The sequence below is a fragment of the Lithobates pipiens genome, unplaced genomic scaffold (genome assembly GCF_037356315.1).
Source record: "Lithobates pipiens isolate NorthernLeopardFrog02 unplaced genomic scaffold, aLitPip1_a1.2 Scaffold_8, whole genome shotgun sequence".
In the NCBI taxonomy this organism is placed as follows: domain Eukaryota; kingdom Metazoa; phylum Chordata; class Amphibia; order Anura; family Ranidae; genus Lithobates; species Lithobates pipiens.
In genome coordinates this window covers 646,505,168-646,523,994 of record NW_027507903.1, presented here as the reverse complement: position 1 = coordinate 646,523,994, position 18,827 = coordinate 646,505,168, and the positions used below count along the sequence as shown (strand labels likewise).

The 18,827-nt window shown below is 46.7% G+C and overlaps 1 protein-coding gene across 1 annotated transcript in view; it reads right to left on the bottom strand.

Moving 5' to 3' along the window:
- The window catches only part of LOC143961669 (uncharacterized), a 38,891-nt gene that overhangs the window by 18,559 nt on the left and 1,505 nt on the right, over window positions 1-18,827 (bottom strand). The gene's annotated exons all lie outside the window — the stretch shown is intronic.

The following is an 18,827-nucleotide window of genomic DNA, read 5'->3' as shown; positions in this document are numbered from 1 at the left end:
CGGTCAGGAAAGGGGGTGGGGACGAGCGAGCGCCCCCCACCTCCTGAGCCGCGTGCCCTCAACATGGGGGGGGTTGCTTTGGGGAAGGGGGGCCCTGCGGCCCCCCCACCCCAAAGCACCTTGTCCCCATGTTGATGAGGACAAGGGCCTCTTCCCGACAACACTGGCCGTTTGTTGTCGGGGTCTGCGGGCGGGGGGCTTATCAGAATCCGGGAGCCCCCTTTAATAAGGGGGCCCCCAGATTACGGCCCTCTACCCTATGTGAATGAGTATGGGGTACGATGTACCCCTACCCATTCACCTGGGGAAAAAAGTGTTAATAAAAAAAAAAAAACACAACACAGGTTTTTAAAGTACTTTATTAGACAGCTCCGGGGGTCTTCATCCGACTCTGGGGGTCTTCTCACCAGGCTCCTCCACTATCTTCTGCTCTTTTACCACTGGCTCTCTTACTAGCTGAGGATCCCGGCTTTCTTCTTCGTCGCCGCCGCCGCCGTCTGAGGGTCTTCTTCCGACTTCAGGGTATTGTCCCGCTCTTCGCTTCTTCTGCCGGGCCTCCGCTATCTTCTTACAGCTCTTTTACCAGTGTTGGCCCGGTCTTGACGCTGTCGCTTTTGCTGTTGCTGTCGCCGCCGCATTCTTCTTCTTCTTCCTTCCGATGTTGACACAACGCTCTCTCCGGCCATAATGGCAGGGACGTGTTGTGCGGTGACTTATAAAGGCATAAGGGGCGGGGTCACCATCCCCGGGACTGTGACATCATAAGGGGTGTGGTCACCATGTGACATCACCCGGTGACCCCCACCCCTTCTGCCTATATTTAGTCGCCGCACAACGCATCCCTGTCATTACGGCTGGAGAGAGTGTCGTGGAAGAAGAAGAAGGCGACAGCAACAAGCGACAAGACCGGGCCAATGCTAGTAAAAGAGCTGCAAGAAGATAGCGGAGGCCCAGCAGAAGAAGCGAAGAGTGGGACAAGACCCCCGAAGTCGGAAGAAGACCCCCGGAAGGCGACAAAGGAGAAAGCCAGGCTCCTCCGCTAGTAAAAGAACTAGCGGTAAAAGAGCAGAAGATAGCGGAGGAGCCGGGCGAGAAGACCCCCGAAGTCGGAAGAAGACTCCCGGAGCTGTCTAATAAAGTACTTTAAAAACCTGTGTTGTGTTTTTTTTATTAACACTTTTTTCCCCAGGTGAATGGGTACGGGTACATCATACCCCATACTCATTCACAAAGGGTAGGGGGTCGGAACCTGGGGGCCCCCTTATTAAAGGGGGCTCCTGGATTCTGATAAGCCCCCTGCCCGCAGACCCCGACAACCAACGGCCAGGGTTGTCGGGAAGAGGCCCTTGTCCTCATCAACATGGGGACAAGGTGCTTTGGGGTGCCCCCTTCCCCAAAGCACCCCCCCATGTTGAGAGCACGCGGCTTGGTACGGTTCAGGGGGGGGCGCTCACTCGTCCCCACCCCCTTTCCCACAGTTTTTTTGGTATAGGGGTTCCCCTTTAAATCCATACCAGGCAATGGGGCTCGCAAGGTGTCAATCTTGCCGATGGACATTCACTTCCTTCGCTAGTCCCGTCTATAGAATATAAAAAAAAAAGTCAGTTACTTTGCTGAGTAACTAATTACTTTTCCAATGTAGTAACCAAGTTACTAACGCAATTACTTTTTGGGAGAAGTAATTTGTAACTTAACTAATTACTTTTTTAAAGTAAAATGGCCAACACTGGTTAGGACTGCAAGTAATACAGTGTGCCGTGAAGGGGCCTTGCGGCTTACGCATGCGTTTGCAAATGTATGCTAACTAAACCCCTGTTTGTAACGCATACTGTTGGACAGGTTAATTGGGTTGGTAAGCAGACTGCTTGGTGAGTTGAGCTGGGGGAATGTTTTCTGGTTTTGTCTTTCATGTGTTGCCTTTCCCTGTGCCTTTCCATGTGCTCCTTGCTGTGAAGGCCAGTTATAGGTGGGGGCAGGGGCTATCTGTTTGTCTATGATAGACCAATAACACACATTGCTGGCTCTCAGCTGATCCACCATGACAACTGAAGCTCCAAGAGGGACCACAATGATGGAAAATTACAAAAAGGAGGGCATACACAGCCACAAGCATGGTAAACCCACCAGCAGCTACAAGCATGTTGGCAGGAGCAGTTAGTTTGCCTGCCACTAGATGGATCTGTTGCCAATGGAATATGGTAAGAGAAAATGTTAATCAGGTGTTGGCCCCCCTTTTAGAGAAATCCCTCATCTATTGAAGTAATAGTTGGAGTTCGTGTCCATATAAATGCCAGTAAGTGAGGGGGCCCCTGGATTGTCCAGGGTATGGGAACAGGACACCTCAGAGCTGCTAAAATGTTGTCCTACACAGAGCTAGTCTTCAGAGACCTGAGCAGGGCTGAGGTCCCAAGAAATTTGTTACAGATCAAGGGAGGAATTGCTGAAATCACCCTGTCTCGCCCAACCTTCTTCTGCAGGTCCTATAGGGGGTGCCTCTGGCCGGGAGTGTGACACAATATGGTGGAGGGTTTAACTCGACAACGGGTGGGTGGCTGCCCTATCCATGAAGAAGATGGGCAGGTGTGGCTCCCCTTTTAGAGAAACCCCTCCTCTAGTGAAGTAAAGGGTGGAGTTAGTGCCCATATATATGCCAGTGTGGGAGGGGTCAGGCTATGCAAACAGGACACCTCAGAGGTGCTAACATGTAGTCCTACACAGAGCTAATCTAAAAGGCCCCTTTCAGGGCTAAAGTCCCAGGAAACTTGGTACAGATCATGGGAGGAATTTCTGTAGTCACCATATAGCCGGGTGCATAAGTCCTGGACAGAGTCCTCTGATGGAGTAGTGGTGAAGCCCGGGAATGAGTGTGTCATCCGGGAGCGCGCTCAGCTGGGCAAAGAGTATAGAAGGGAAGAGACTGGTATACTAATGAAAGCACCTTGTTCCCCCTGACCATCAGCTGCAGGTCCCGTGACTTGGTGATGGAAGCTTAATGTCGTGGACTTATGGAAGAGTGTGTGTATGGAAGAGGTCCCAAATCCTGGTGCTCCCAAGGAGAGAGGAGAGATTGCTTAACTAAAAGATGTGTACTTGTGCTCTGCACTAAAGAAACTACAAATGAATATCCAGTAGCTTCACATGTGATGAGTTGTCAGTCCGCCCCTGCTTGTCAGTATGGTTACTGAAAAGGAAAATACATTTTCTAGAAAGTAGAAGGCAGGGGTTCTCTGCCTACAGGACATTGGTGTCCTGGAGGTGACATTTAACCTTGGGTTGAACCCACCAATATCTAACACTGGGGACAGATGATCCTTGGCCTGTTGGAGCTGGACAGGCACACCAAACTTTTTTGCACAGTGCTTTTTGTTCCCTGATGACCATTTATTCAGCTTGCAGTGGTTTGGTTGGTGGGTCAAGGTTGATCTCCTAATGACTAGAAAAGACAACAGGGTAGGTGTCGTGTGGTGATCATCATGTCCTCCATGTTTCCCTCCTCGTTGGGTGCCAAACAAGGGTCACATGAGAGGCATACCCCGGGGTGGGTTCTTCTGAGCTATGCTAGGCACTTTATACAGGGTCTCTGCCATATACATGGGGTACCATTACTCGAGCCATGCTCGACCTTGACAGATGATCAAACATGAACTCTAGTAAACTCTCTTGATACTCTAAGCATCACCTCGATTACGTGTATATTTAGGAGAGATACGCAGGGCTAATGCTTTCTCCACCTGTTCACTGTATCACCTTTAACTCACTCCCAGTATTGGTATGGGGTCCCGCCATGCATGCACTTCACTTAACTCTTACTCTTCTCTATCTGTGCACAGGATAAGGACCTCTATGGTGCTGAACTGCACCCATTGATATCGGAGGCAAATCACAGCTGTCAATAACGCACAAAACGATATGGCATTAAACTTGCAGTAACACACACAGAACTAATCACGAGTCTCGACAACAACTCCCTCACTGCAAGAGGCTATCTCACCTGCCACCTATACACTTATGACAGGCTACTAGAGAAACCTTTGGTAACCATTGTATCTTCAGACTGCATTAACTCTGGTACTGATGTTTTCATATCACAATATGTCTAGTGACCCCAATCTGTAGGCTACATGTGCCAGTTACTTGCATTTCACCCCTTCAGACCATTCACTTCAGACCAGGCCAAGGCAAAGTTTTACATATCTTACTTCATAGTTTCATAGTTAGTAAGGTTGAATAAAGAAACCAGTCCATCCAGTTCAACCTGTGTGAGTGTCTACCCCTATCCCTGTACATTGCACACTCACATTGGTCCCTACCCTCAAGGAGCCCACAATCTAAGGTCCCCATTCATATACTAAGGCCAATTTTGGACAGAAGCCAATTAACCTACCTGCATGTCTTTGGAGTGTGGGAGGAAACCGGAGTACCTGGAGGAAACCCACGCAGGCACAGGGAGAACATGCAAACTCCAGGCAGGTAGTGTTGTGGTTGGGATTTGAACCAGCGACCCTTTTTACTGCTAGGTGACAGTGCTAACCACTACACCACTGTGCCGCCCTAACTTGAAGAATAAATGAACATGATGACAGAGACAATCAACAATCCAAGATAAAGTACCAACATTCCCTAACATCCCTAGTCCCTAACTACAGGCTTGTGGCTGCCCCAGCATACCTGTAAAAGTCCATGTGTGGCATTTGATTTCGACTACAGCATGTTACTGGCAACAAGGCTCAGGCGACTCTGGCAGGCCTAAGCCGAACCTCTTCTTTTTCTCCCCTTTCCTTCACTCTGCGCCACCCCCGCCCCCTCCCCCCTGGTCTGGATCTTCATCCCTTTTATATCACACAGGACCGGAGGGTCGGACTCAGCAAAAGCCGCCCTAACTTGAAGAATAAATGAACATGATGACAGAGACAATCAACAATCCAAGATAAAGTGCCAACATTCCCTAACATCCCTAGTCCCTAACTACAGGCTTGTGGCTGCCCCAGCATACCTGTAAAAGTCCATGTCTGGCATTTGATTTCGACTACAGCATGTTACTGGCCACAAGGCTCAGGCGACTCTGGCAGGCCTAAGCCAAACCTCTTCTTTTTCTCCCCTTTCCTTCACTCTGCGCCACCCCCCCCTGGTCTGGATCTTCATCCCTTTTATATCACACAGGACCAGAGGGTCGGACTCAGCAAAAGCCGCCCTAACTTGAAGAATAAATGAACATGATGACAGAGACAATCAACAATCCAAGATAAAGTGCCAACATTCCCTAACATCCCTAGTCCCTAACTACAGTCTTGTGGCTGCCCCAGCATACCTGTAAAAGTCCATGTCTGGCATTTAATTTCGACTACAGCATGTTACTGGCCACCAAGGCTCAGGCGGCTCTGGCAGGCCTAAGCCGAACCTCTTCTTTTTCTCCCCTTTATTTCACTCTGCGCCACCCCCCCCCCCCCCTGGTCTGGATCTTCATCCCTTTTATATCACACAGGACCGGAGGGTCGGACTCAGCAAAAGCCCGCCTAGAAAAACCCAGGAACTACAGTTAACCCTCAACTTCCCACTGACACAGGAGCAACCACTATCTGCCTACAACGGGCCTCCACAGCAACATTAATGTCTACAGGTGTACGACAGCCAAAGGGTAGTAATAATAAACCAATGTGGTCCTCATTGCTATAGTGCACTACATAACACGACAACTATTGAGGGTTTTTATTTGCAGGGAAAATAAAGGAAACTGTGTTTATCAGGATTGACTAACTGCTGACAGCTACTTCTGCTTATCCAAGGTTAATTCTTGCCCATAACCTCAGACAAGGGGAGCCATTGCAATACTGTCTGCAAGACTAAAGTTTCATTTTTCAGATTAATGTTATACAACCAAAGATAGAACACTTTTAGAATCCATGGAATCTTTTTTCCCCCGGTATGTGATTATCTTTGTGGCTTAATTTGGCAAATGTTCAAACAGAGGCAGACAACTTCTTCATAGCCGTTTTCAATGGTTTCAACCCATATTGGGAGGGTAGCAAAGCTGGATCACCCACAAGGCTAGGAAGAAGCTGGGGTCTGCTAAATGTCTAGGTGGCCCGGGTACAAACTTTCACACTTCTGTAATAAACCACGGGGATAGTGCAAGTGATTACAGGCAGCTGTGTCCTATCACTTAACAAGGGAAGATGTACTTGTCTTGTAGGCAGTTGTTACCTGATGGGGGCCAATACAGTGCAAAGCAAATCAGGAGTAGGGATGGGTGAATGGCTTGGCCCGAGCACAAGTTCGGGCCGAACTTTCGCTGTTCGGACGTTTGACGAACAGCCGAACAAACAGGTCATTTGACTGTTTGTTTGGCCCCCCCGAACCGACCACAATGCATTGTGGAGCTGAACAGTGCATTGCAAGCCATGATTGGCTGAAGCAGTGAAAGCTTCAGCCAATCAGGGCAAAGAGCACTGTCAGAGTCATGACTGGACATTGTCATTATGACTTTATCCAATCATGGCTCATTCCTGCCCCCACAGTAGAAAAGTATTCTTTCAATGGCAGCCATTTTCAGTGTGATTTCGACGTAGAGAGAGAGATAGAACAGGGCTCTGCTCAGTGCTATCAGTTAGTTAGTGTGTTATACTGTGCTATTTTGCTTCAATTGTCAGTGTAGAATATTAGTTTAGTGTCAGTCTAGGGATAGTGTGAGTGTAGTGAGGAGGACCATCATTCAGCTTTGCACAGTGTGCAGCTAGAGTAGGGACAGTTCAGATAGTTTCAGTGTAGCGTAGTGAGACCGTGTCATTCATACATACATTAGTGTACAGTAGGGACAGCTCAGATAGTTTCAGTGTAGTGTAGTGAGACTGTGTCAGTAATCATTTACATTAGTGTATAGCCTAGAGGAGGGACAGTTCAGATAGCGTCAGTGTAGTGACGGTTGAACACTGTCTATTTGATTGTGCTACTGCCAGTTTAACGCCATTTACTTCTCTGTGCGTTACTGCCAGTTTAATGCTATATAGTTTTGTGTGCGTTGCTGCCAGTTTAACGCCATATAGTCCTGTGTGTGTTACTGCCAGTTTAACGCCATATAGTTTTGTTTGTTACTGCCAGTTTAACGCCATATAGTTCTGTGTGCGTTACTGCCAGTATAGTTTTGTGCGTTACTGCCAGTTTAACGCCATATCGTTTTGTGTGTTACTGCCATTTCAACGCCATATAGTTCTGTGTGCGTTACTGCCAGTTTAACGCCATATAGTTTTGTGTGCGTTACTGCCAGTTTAACCCCATATAGTTCTGTGTGTTACTCCCAGTTTAACGCCATATAATTTTGTGTGTGTTACTGCCAGTTTAACACCATATAGTTTTGGTCATTACTGCCAGTTTAACGCCATATAGTTCTGTGTGTGTTACTGCCAGTTTAATGCCATATCATTTTGTGCGTTACTGACAGTTTAACGCCATATAGTTTTGTGCGTTACTGCCAGTTTACCACCATATAGTTCTGTGCGTCACTGTATGTTTGGCGCATTATATTGCAGTATATTATAGTGTATCCATGGAGTGTGTCTGTGTAGTGTGAGTACTCAAATTAAAGTGCACCAAACACCTCTTTTTATTGATTAAAGTGCATCTACGTACAGATTTCAACTTCTTCTTTAAATTTGCTTATAAGCACCAACCCCTCTCTCCCTCCCAATAATGTCTAGGAGGACAACAAGGAGAGGCAGATGTTCCCTTGGCCCTGTAAGGGGGGGGGGCAGCAACAAATGTTTCCACAGGCAAAGGTGGACATGGTGGTCAGTCCTCAGGCAGAGCATAATTTCCTCTGTTTAGTGAGTTTGCCCGTGCTATCCAGCCACAGCATGCAGAGGAGGTGGTGGACTGGCTTACTAAACCTTCCTCATCCTCCTCCTCCTCCTCTGTCACACAAGCAGAGACAAGTGTGCAGTCCCCTGCAGTTGCCAGAGTGGATAAACCTGCCTACTTGTCCACATCTATTCCTGCCATAGCCCCAACATCAGCCATTGAGGAGTCAGCTGAGTTATTTGACCACAGCATCAGCCACTTGCACCTTGATGATGCCCAGCCATTACTGTATTCAGATATTGGTTCTGAGGTTTAGGAGAACAGGAACATGAGCCGAGAGAGAGGTTAGAACACCGGTAGACAAATTGGCATTCATGTCCCCCAAGCCACAGTGTATTGCCAAGTTTTCTCCAGTGGTAATGATGAAGATGGAGGAGATGTAGATGATAATGATGATGATGATGATGATGGTGATGAGGTCACTGATGCGACTTGGGTGCCAGATAGAGCAGAGGAGGAAACTGAAGGTGAGGCGGCACAACCCCAAGGAGGCCGACATCAAGAAAGAGTAGAGAGCAGCCACCCTATTCCATCACATTCTGCAGCTGTCCTCTCCTGGCCCACTCCCCAAAGTTCAACTGTCTGGGCCTTTTTCAGCACATCTGCAGCAGATCGCACTGTTGCTATCTGCAAACTGTGTCTTCGGCACATCAAACATGGCAAAAACACCAACCATATGCATATCAATGCAATTTTTTTTGCCTTCATTAAGAGTGCCTCTATAGGGTTATGGTGGGAAGGAGCCCCCAACACAAAGAGTAATTTTTCGCACCTGTTTGATAGGTGCATATTACGGTGAGAAGGCGCCCCCGACACCCAAAGACCAATTTTTACGCATCAATTACTTCTATCCAAAGTCAAAGTGGCACCAGAATGTATCCAAAAAATCTCAAATCTTGTTCCCAGCGCACTACATTGTGGCCCAATCATACACACTGACTCCCCAGCTGTTGCTGAGCAAAATAAAGGCAGCTTGCAGGGAAAATGTATAATTTTTTTTGGCTTTATAAATGCAATTATTGCTGTAGCAGATTCTAGACATGGTACAGATCTGCCACTTTACAGATAGGCTAAGGGGAGGCCCCCCCCCCCCCCCCCCCGGCACTATTTTGGAAGGATTTTTTTTTTAATTTTTAGGCTTTCACTTTAAAAATCAAAAAAAAACACTGCTCATTTAAAAATTATGTTTTTCACAAACTTTTTTGTTTATTGAAACATGTCCCCCAGTGCAGGACCCGGACCCCTATAACCATTGCATGGCCAATTACTTGCATGCAAACCTCTAAAATGGGCACTTGATTTTTGACGTTCGGGTCCCATTTACTTTAATGAGATTCGTTATTCGGGTCTGAACTTTTGCGGTGTTCAGAAGTTCGGGTGCAAACGGAACAGGGGTCCGTTCAGCCCATTGCAGTTGGAGGGGAAGTCAAGAGGAATATGGTTCCTCTATGGTTTCATGGGTCACTGGGGGAGCTATATGGATGGATGCTGCCATCTGTATGACTCTGGAGGCCATCTTAGGTTAGGCAGAAGAACAAACAACAAAATATTCCTCTTAATCCAGCACTGAGGGGGGTTTATGGCTACAAACTACTTGAGGCATACATCAGAAAAGTCATAAAAATGTCTATGCCCACGGTTTTTGATAAAAAGATTAATTGTAAAATCAAAGTCAATTGATTCCAATAATGGAAAGGTTTAAAATATGTGGAAGCAAAAAACTCAAAAAAAGGGTACTACTCCAGAAGGTACCCTTAGAGCATAGAGGACAATGAGGACAATCATTGTCCTCTATGCTCTAAGGGTACCTTCTGGAGTAGTACCCCTTTTTTGAGTTTTTTGCTTCCACATGTTATTTAGGGATGATGGTACCTCTTTCAATGTTTGTCTATTGAGGCGATACTCTTTGCAGGGTTAAAATATGTCTGACAGACAATCAATGTTAAACATCATGATTGATTATGAACTCACCAAAACCTCGGCAGGCATATCAAGGCCGGTGCTAGGGGTGACTAAAAGGTGTGTAGGAGCCAGATGTCGCATTGGGCATCCACCCAGTGGAAGGGATGGTAGACCACTGGTTGAACCCATAAGGGTCAGTGATGTGGAGAGGCCCCCGATGGACTGGACAGAGGACTCCAAACCGCCGGATGGTGCAGCTGGTGTGGTCGGGGGGCATGCTGGATGTGATGTCACGAACACAGAGCGATGTTGGAGCGACTCACCACAACGATGCTTCAGATGGAACGCAGATGAGGTGGTAGAGCAGATGGAAAGCTGTCAGCAGGCTGTAGTCATGACAATGCATTACGGGCATGGTCCTTTATCAAATCAACTAGGGTCAGGCAGAGCTTATTTAGGGTCCTGACTTCTGGGCTTGGCTTTCATTTTGCATGTGGGCAGTGTAGGGACAGGTTATCCGTCTGACAGGGACAGTATTAGCAGCAAAGACAGACGCTGTCGAAGCATTCGAGACCTGCTGCTAGACTGTCTTCGGCAACATCTTGTGAGTGCACCCGGTCGGGTTACCTTCTCGCTGGGTAGTTGTTTGAACTTTAACCACAATTCAGCTTTGTGACTGCATCTGGTCTCAGAGTGTTTAATGCCGCCACACCACGCTGTACCTCCCCACACCCATATATTAACCCAAATCATCAAGGTCTCTCACAGGCAGAAACTTTAAGGAAAACAGGTGTTTCCAGATTTGCCGTTCAAGCTTGTTCTGTAGAACCATTAAGAAACAGTCAACGCCGAGGACCAAAAACACAGAGATTGTCCAAAGAAGTGAAATGAAAGCAAATGTAAAGCTTCCCTTTACAATCAGAAGATGTCCAGTGGCGCCATCAGCTCAGACTTGGCAAAAAATTGTGGGACCCTGCTAACCCAACTACAGTCTAGAGAAGTCTGGTCAGAAATTATCTTCATGGAAGACTTGCTGATAAAAAAAACCCATACCTTTATGTGGAAAGAAGGCCTTGTGACTCGTCTATGCATGAAAACACGAGAACTGGTGCACAGAAAAATGGCAGCAGGTGTTCTGAACTCAAAAGTCAAATTTTTGTCTGTAACAGAAAGCAGTTTGTTTGGCCAAAGCCTGGAGAATAGTAAGTAAATAGTAAAGGATCAGTGTCTGCAGGCAACAGTGAAGCCCCATACACACTATCAGATTTTCTGCTGATTTTTTCCTTGAGATTTACCAAAACCATATAATATGAGGTCAAACCTTAGCCCTTGTACACACGGTCGGAGATTCCGACGGAATGTGTCCGATCGGACCGTTTTGTCGGATAATCCAACTGTGCGTGGTCTTCATCGGACTGTTTCCATCGGAGTATCCGACGACCAAGTTTTCCAACTTGTCGGTAAAATTTTCCAACAACATGATCCGATCGGACCTTGTCCGATCATGTGTAGGGAATTCCGATCGGACAAAGTGCAACGCATGCTCAGATCAAATTCCTAGACCAAAGCTATTGGCTACTAGCCTGAACGTAGTCCCGACGTAACGAAATAACGTCACCACGTTCTGAACGATCGGATCTTCCGACGACTTAGTCCGACCGTGTGTATGCAACAGTTTCAGACAAAATCCGACAGACAAAATCAGACGAACAAAATCCGACGGATTTGGTTGTCGGAATGTCCGACCGTGTGTACAAGGGCTTAGGAGTTTCAATTTGTATGCAATCAGGCAGGCCCTTGCACTACATGGTTTTGGTAAATCTGAAGGAAAAAAAAAATCAGCAGAAAATCTGTGTATGGGGCTTGAGACATGGTGGAGGTTCCTTGCAGGTCCTGATTTCTGACTATAAATCTTTGTATCAGTAGAGGAATCCCCAGCAGGAGGTCCTTATTAGTCAATAGAGATCATAGTAATCACTAGGGGGATCACCAGCAGGAGGAAAAGTGTCCTCATTCCATTATACAGATCTTTATATCGCTAGAGGGGTCACTAGCAGGAGGAAGGAAGTCCCGATTCCTCTATATAGATCTTTATATCACTAGAGGGATCACCAGCAGGAGGAAGGAGGTCCTTATTCCTCTATATAGATCTTTATATCACCAGAGCTGCCTTTCTCAACCTTTTCAACACAGAGGAACCCTTGAAATACTTCTCTGGTGTTGGGGAACCCCTTCTAAAAATTTTAAATCTACAACTGATACATTAGTGTGATGGTCAGTGGGAAGAATGGTCCTTACACTTGTGGTCATTGGGACGAATTCCCTCCTTACAGATAGCTAAAAAGATCAATAGTGTGAGTGGGAACTCATCTGAGAGGCAAAAATTGCCCAATGCTAAAGGAACCCCTAGCAACCCCTGGAGGGACCCTAGGGTTCCATTGAACCCTGATTGAGAATCACTGCACTAGAGGGATCACCAGAAGAAGGTCCTAATTCCTCTATATGGGTCCTATGGCCCTACATACTACTTTCAACATTTGATTGGTGGACCAACAAAGGACTCCTACATATAGCTGACCTATGCGATCATAAGGGAATATTGACAAGAAAGGTTTTAATGGAGAAATATCAAATGCCGTCTCAGAATACTTCCGATACACACAGATAATGTACGTTTTAAGCACTATATCACGAAATTCTGATAGAGCAACGATGTCCCCGATAAAATACCTGTGTCAGAATTTCAATAAAATCTGAGGACATATTTCAGAAATGTATACTATCTTGACTAATTCCTCTATTAAAAGGGCTACATGGCAAAATGGGAGGTAGACCTCCAGGAGACTATTGAACTAGATGAATGGCATATTATAGCCCAATGGGCCTCGAGGTCACTTATAAATACTTCAATCAAAGAAGCCAATTATAAAGTGCTTCTGAGATGGTACATGGTTCCAGCCAGGCTGGCAACTTATGTGCAGGCAGCACCCCCTTTGTGTTTCCGCGGATGTGGACAGGAAGGGACAATGTACCATGTGTGGTGGCAGTGCCCTAAGGTAAGGCTTTATTGTATTAGGGTGTATAATTTCATATACACTCTCACCCAAGTGAACCTTGTCAAATCCCCGAGACCGGTGCTGCTGGGCAGCAAGATGGAGACAGTGTTGAAATCCCAGAGACGTCTCATGACATTTATGTCAGCAAAAATTATTATTGCAAAATCCTGGAAAACGGTTGCCTTGACATTCGTACAGTTAAAGCACAAACTTTCCTGGATTATTGCTTAATGAGCACATGACAGCTATCTTACAAGATAAAATGCAGAAGTTCGAGAAAGTCTGGGACCCATGGGTCAAATATTTGACGGGAGATACCCGATTAGAGCTGTTTCTGAATGGTGGGAATTGGAGCACGGGGTCATTTTCTACTTCTCTACTTTCCTACTTTTCTTTCAACCTGTCCTTCCTCTCCCTCTTTCCACTTTTTTTTTCCTCTTGGTCTTTACTGTAGTTTTATGAGGGTCGCCTTGGAATATTCCCTATAACCCCTGAACAGTGACTACTTCTTCAGAATTATTTCTGGTCTCAGGGAGCCAAGGGATGTGGTATCCTCAATACCCTTTTGTTAATACATACAGTGGACAATACGTGCATCTACAAGTGGAAGGTCAATTTTAAATTACAAAAAGTAGAGGCTCTATCTCTAATGCCGCGTGCACACCACCGGACTTTTTGACAGCAAAGGTCCGACGGAACGAGTCAGTCGGACAATTCGATCGTGTGTGGGCTCCATTGGACCTTTGCTTTACAAAAATCCAGCGGACTTTAGAAATAGAACATATTTAAAAATTTTCCACCGGACCGAGAAATCCGTTTGTGTGCATGCTAGTCCGACGGACAAAAACGGACACTAGGGCAGCTATTGGCTACTAGCTATGAACTTCCTTATTCTAGTCCGGTCGTGCGTCATCACGTTCGAATCCGTCAGACTTTGGTGTGATTGTGTGTGGCCAAGTCCATTCATTCGGAAAGTCTGTCGGAACTCCGCCGAAAGTCCGTCGGACCTAGTCCCTCGAAAAGTCCGGTTGTGTGTACGCGGCATAACAGTATATAGAAGATGCAATATATTATATTTAGGTCACATCTGAAGCGCTAAACGAGAATTTGGGTTACCTCATACAGACGAGGCTAGTATAATTTTTATAGACAGTGTGATATTGGGGGAGGGGATGTCTAGCTCAGTAATAGATGCGTTTTCAGTAAGTTCACAGCCAACAGGAACTTCAGTTTAAGGGCGTGGTAGCCCACTTTTATTGAAAGTAACAAAAATGAAAGTTCATACATGCATGGGTTGTCCACACAGGGGTTCTTCTTCAAAAAATTACAACACAGACAAAAATTCCAAGCCACCAGGCTCTCAAGGCTCACTCAGCCTTGGTTGCAGTACAAAGCTGCGCAGGCCCACTCCTGACCTCTATGAAGGGGTTCTCTTGACACTCCAGGCTTTCACACTCCTCCAAGACTCATGGTCCCCTCTGGTCCCCAAGACTCTCTCTTCCAGTTGTCTCAGCTATGGTCTCCCCGATCCCGGTCAGCTGGCCCAACTCTCTCAGTCCACTGACCTGGAACCTCTCCCACATGGAGTGCCGTCTCAAGGATATTGGCTGGGTTGTTAAACGGTAGCACCCCTCCCTCCTGAGTTATGTTCAGATCTGCCTTATAATGAGTGTGTGCACCTGGACACACACACTCACAACCTGCAGAACTTCTGGAAAGCCCGAACACAAGACTGAAGACTCCATCCCTCCCAATGCTCTTTGAAGTCTTCAAGTTTCCAGCCCCAATCCAGACTTACAAATTCCAGAGAAGACTTAAAGCCTAGTTTTCTATGCTTCACCAATCTTCTGCTGGAACTTCTCAAACTGCCTCTTTGAGAGTCCTGTGTCCATTTTACACACTTTTTCACTGAGACAGGGGCTCCCAATCTCACATATCCCTCCCCTTTGTTTCGATCCAGAGGTAGGAACACCAGCACCCGTCATCCGGGTTGGGACACCCATGTGCTGGCTGCAGCAACTTCTCCAACACCAACTCTCCTGAGTTATTCTCAGATCTGCCTTATAATGAGTGTGTGCACCTGGACACACGCTCACAACCTGCAGAACTTCTAGAAATCCCGGACACAAGCCTGAAGACTCCATCCCTCCCAATGCTCTTTGAAGTCTTCAAGTTTCCAGCCCCAATCCAGACTTACAAATTCCAGAGAAGACTTAAAGCGGAGGTCCACCCTAAAGTGGACCTTCCGCTCATCGGAACCCTCCCCCCCTCCGGCGCCACAATTGGCACCTTTCAGGGGGGAGGGGGGTGCAGGTACCTGTAGAGTACAGGTATCTGCACCCACTTCCGGCGTAGATTCTGCAGAAGCTACGCCCCTTTCCGCAGAATCTACGCCCCTTTCCGAAAGTCCCCCGCTGCCTGCTGGGAAACACACGGATCCCAGAGGCAGCGGGGACCATCCTTATTGCGCAGCGCGACTCGTGCATGCGCAGTAGGGAACCGGGAAATGAAGCCGAAAGGCTCCACTTCCTGATTCCCATACCCAAGATGGCGGCGGCAGCACCCGAGAGACGATCGAGAGATCGGCTTTGGGTGCTGACATCGCGGGCGCGCTGGGCGGGTAAGTGTCACTATTTTAAAAGTCAGCAGCTGCAGTATTTGTAGCTGCTGGCTTTTAAAAAAAAAAAAAAAAACGGCGGAACTCCCGGCGGACTCCCGATTTAAAGCATAGTATTCTCTGCTTCACCAATCTTCTTCTGGAACTTCTCAAACTGCCTCTTTGAGAGTCCTTTGTCCATTTTACACTAATTTGCACCGAGACAGGGGCTCTCAATCTCTCAACAGTAAAGATCTATACTTAAAACAACACACACTGTAGGTGTATCTACATGTTTGCAAATTATTTGGATATCCATAGATTTAGTATATATTTTTTACTGTACTTATTCCTTATAATCAAGTTTGTATTCTCTTTTGTGAAAGCCTCAATAAAAATATTGAAACAGAAAGCACTTTGTTATAGCTGTTTCAATAAGTGTGAAAAATACCAATTGATCTGCCAAAAATCTTGCAAGCTGATAACATCCTGTGCTGCATTCTTATCAGTTACATTGTCCCCAGCTATCTCCATGGACCACAGAACCTCATTCCCCCTCTATGATATAAAAATAAAAAGACGGGGTGTGTTCTCTGATCCTGTTATATCTTAGCCCTTGTACACACGGTCGGAGAATCCGTCGGACCGTTTTGTCGGATATTATTGTGTGTGGTCTGCATCGGACTGTTGTTTCCGTCGGAATATCCGTCGGACCAAATTTTCCAACTTGCTGGAAATATTTTCCGACAAACTGCTCCGATCGGACATACTCCGATCATGTGTAGAGAATTCCGATCGGACAAAGTGCCACGCATGCTCAGATCAAATTCCTACATCAAAGCTATTGGCTACTAGCCTGAACGTAGTCCCATCGTAACGAAATAACGTCACCACGTTCTGAAAGATCGGATTTTTCGACAACTTTGTCCGACCGTGTGTATGCAACAGTTTCAGACAAGATCCGTTGGACAAAATCCGACGGATTTGGTTGTCGTAATCTCTGACCGTGTGTACAAGGGCTTAGGGTGACAATGCTGCTCCTCCATGGAGACGGTACAGAGAACGTTGTCACCCTAGGTCAGTGATGGCGAATCTCGGCACCCTAGATGTTTTGGAACTACATTTCCCATGACTGCAGAATGCATGAGCATCATGGGAAATGTAGTTCATAAACATCTGGGTTGCCAAGGTTTGCCATCACTGCCCTAGGCCACTGGGAGGAAAGAAGCCTGAAAAAAACCTCCAAAAAATAAAAAATGAATACCTCCACCACCTCAAAGGACTGGTAAGGTGCAATATATTACATTTCTGTTTTTGGGTTTAGATATATTTTTATTTAACCACTTAAGGACCGCCGTATTGCCAATGTACGTCATTACAATGGCACAGGCAGGCACAAGCACGTACATGTACATGCTTGCCTTCCAGCGGGTGGGAGGTCCGATCGGACCCCCTCCCGCTGGATACGGCGGTCCGGTTCGCTGCAGGAGCGAACCGTGATGAGGGGATGGCCGTTGGTTTCTGGCCATCCCCTCTCGATCGCTCCTGGCCAATGAGAAGCTTCCTCCCACTGTGTATTGTATACACAGGAAGGAGGAAGTGATGTCATTCTCCTCGGGGCGGTCTTTTTGACCGGACTACGAAGAGAAGACAGAAAGTAAGTGCACCAACACTACACTGACATGTAGGTACACACAGGCACACAACCCCCCCCCCCCCCCGATCGCCCCCCCCCCCCCCAGTCACAGTGTCACTGATTGCAGTGATCATTTATTTACTGATCACTGCATTCAGTGTCAGTTGTAAAAGTAAAAACTGTCAGGGCAGTTAGTGTTAGGTCCAGGGTAGCCCCCTACCACCCCCCAATAAAGGTTTAACCCCCTGATTGCCCCTAGAGTTAACCCTTTCACCCCCTTTTGCCAGTGTCACTAAGCGATCATTTTTCTGATCGCTGCATTAGTGTCACTAGTGTCGCTAGGTAGCTAGTTATTTTTTTAGGTTCACCGCCAGGTTTTTATAGCGCTAGGTACCCCGATATACTACCCAATAATGGTTTTAACCCCCTGATTGCCCCTAGTTAACCCTTTCACCCCCTTTTGCCAGTGTCACTAAGCGATCATTTTTCTGATCGCTGCATTAGTGTCACTAGTGTCGTTAGGTAGCTAGTTATTATTTTAGGTTCACCGCCAGGTTTTTATAGCGCTAGGTACCCCCATATACTACCCAATAATGGTTTTAACCCCCTGATTGCCCCTAGTTAACCCTTTCACCAGCGATCACAGTATAAGTGTCACTGGTGACGCTGGTTAGCCAGTTAGTTATTTAGGTTCCCCGTCAGGTTTTTATATAGTGCCAGGGACCCCCATATACTACCTAATAAAAATTTGAACCCCCTGATTGCCCCTAGTTAACCCTTTTACCAGTGATCACCGTATAAGTGTTACGGGTGACTCTGGTTAGTTTGCTTTTTATAGCATCAGGGCACCCACCATTTATTACCCAATAAAGGTTTAACCCCCCGATCACCCGGCGGGTGATATCAATTAGGTTTTAGGGTCAGGGTCTGCGTCGCCCCAGGCAGCGCTAGGTTAGTGCCAGTACTGCTAACACCCACGCGCAAAGCATACACCTCCCGTAGTGGTATAGAATCTGAACAGATCAATATCTGATCTGATCAGATCTATACTAGCGTCCCCAGCAGTTTAGGGTTCCAAAAAACGCATTGTTAGCGGGATCAGCCCAGATACCTGCTGGCACCTGCGTTTTGCCCCTCTGCCCAGCCCACCCAAGTGCAGTATCGATCGATCACTGTCACTTACAAAACACTAAACACATAACTGCAGCGATCGCAGAGTCAGGCCTGATCCCTGCGATCGCTAACAGTTTTTTTTGGTAGCATTTTATATTTAAATCCGGAAGGCAGTGCTTGGTTTTCGGGGTCCCGTACGTGGCTAGGCTCCCAAAAAGTCCCCCACATGTGGTATCCCCGTACTCGGGAGAAGCAGCAGAATTTATTTTGGGGTGTAATTTGACTTATACCCATAGCATGTGTGAGCAATATATCATTTAGTGACAACTTTGTGCAAAAAAAAAAAAAAAATTGTAAAATTCCTGCAACTTGTGGCAAAATATTAAATATTTCATGGACTCAACATGCCTCTCAGTAAATAGCTTGGGGTGTCTACTTTCCAAAATGGGGTCATTTGGGGGGGGGTTTGTGCTATTTTGGCATTTTATGGCCTTCGAAACTGTGATAGGTAGTGAGGAGTGAAATCAAAAATTTGCACCCTTAGAAACCCTGAAGGCAGTGATTGGTTTTCGGGGTGCCGTACGCAGCTAGACTCCCAAAAGGTCCCACATATGTGGTATCCTCTTACTCAGGAGAAGCAGCAGAATATATTTTGGGGTGCAATTCCACATAT